At 24.5% G+C, this 1,686-nt stretch overlaps 1 protein-coding gene across 5 annotated transcripts in view; it reads right to left on the reverse strand.

Annotated features, from left to right (window-relative positions):
• LOC117173408 (voltage-dependent calcium channel subunit alpha-2/delta-3) overlaps positions 1 to 1,686 on the reverse strand; it is a 71,408-nt gene that overhangs the window by 25,496 nt on the left and 44,226 nt on the right. The gene's annotated exons all lie outside the window — the stretch shown is intronic.

A 1,686-nucleotide genomic window follows, 5' to 3' on the forward strand; every position in this document is an offset into this window, starting at 1 on the left:
TCATAGGGTGGAAATTATTCTTGGAATATTCCTTAAGAGATGATTAAACCTTAATTTATAAAAAGTTGATAAAAAATACTTATTTTCTTGATTTTGTCGAAACCCCAGATTTCCTTGTTTAAAAACTCATTCAATTTCAAAGTGAATGTTGACGGAATAAAAAAAAAATGTTGGGACCACCCTAATGAGACACCCTAATGTACATTTATATTATTCTAGCATTATTATTAACATTTAACTGATATTCAGTATACAAGGGACTTTTTATGTATTAAAGGAATATTATTTATTTGTCGAAAAATGAAAACTTTAAATTCATTTAAAAGTTTAATTAAAAGGGTATTCCTTCTTCTTGTTTGCCTGAAAAAATGTAGAAAAGCGAGAGGATTATAAATATTATGCAACTTAATGGGAAAGGAGAGTATTTTCAAGTCGTTGAATTTTTATACAAAAAAAATTAATTTTAAATGAAAATATTAATTTTCAACTAAACAGTCGATTTTTCTATAATTTTTAATAAAAAAAGACCAATTTTCAGCAAAGGATTTAAATTTCCTACAAAATAGACCATTTTTAATTCAGATTTTTTACCAAAAGATATCAATTTTGAAACGGAAAATCCGAATTTGGAACTAAGAAAGACAAAATATTTCCACTAAATTGTTGAATTTTCAACCCAAAAAGACGAATTGTGAACAAGGGTTAAATTTTTTAAAAAAATTGAATTTTCTGCTAATATAGATGAATTTTCATATGGAAAATATCAATTTTCAAAAAAAGAAGTTAATTTTTAACCAAATAATCAAATTTTCTGTACTTTAGAAACCAAAAAGACGAATTTTCAACAAGAGTTAAATTTTCAACAAAAAAGTTTATTTTCTAGCAAATATTTGAATGTTCTACAAAAATCCGATTTTGAAACAAAATAGTTAAATCTCCAACCCGAAATACATAGATGAATTGGAAAACAAAAATATTGGATGATATTTCAACCAAAAAAAGATTTTAATTTGAAATGAAAAAAAGTTTAATTCAGCTAAAAAAGGCGAATTTTCAACAAAATAGCTGAATTTTCAAACAAATCAGAATAATTTGTTTACCAAAATAATTGTACTTGCAACAACAAAAAAGGAATTTTTTACCAAAATATATCAATTTTGAAACGGGAAATTCGAGTTTTGAACTAAGAAAGACAAAATATTTCCACTAAATTGTTATAAAATTGTTTTTATTTTCTAGATACTATTCAAAATTATTAAAAAGCTTCTCTTTAAGAAATCTTCGGACATCTACATTCTGTTAAAAATTTTTTGAAATCTTCTCAAGATTTAAATTATTTTCGAACTCCACCAAAATACCCCTTGAAAAATAATAACTTTTTAAGATTTTAAGGCGAGAAAAAAATGGGTAAAAAATATCTTCTCGAATATGAATGAATAATTTGAGAACAAATTTTTAAATACCACCTTTAGCATAATATAAATGTACATTAGGGTGTCTCATTAGGGTGGTCCCAACATTTTTTTTTATTCCGTCAACATTCACTTTGAAATTGAATGAGTTTTTAAACAAGGAAATCTGGGTTTTCGACAAAATCAAGAAAATAAGTATTTTTTATCAACTTTTTATAAATTAAGGTTTAATCATCTCTTAAGGAATATTCCAAGAATAATTTCCACCCTATGA

Source organism: Belonocnema kinseyi, chromosome 5 (assembly GCF_010883055.1).
Source record: "Belonocnema kinseyi isolate 2016_QV_RU_SX_M_011 chromosome 5, B_treatae_v1, whole genome shotgun sequence".
NCBI classification, from domain to species: Eukaryota; Metazoa; Arthropoda; class Insecta; order Hymenoptera; family Cynipidae; genus Belonocnema; species Belonocnema kinseyi.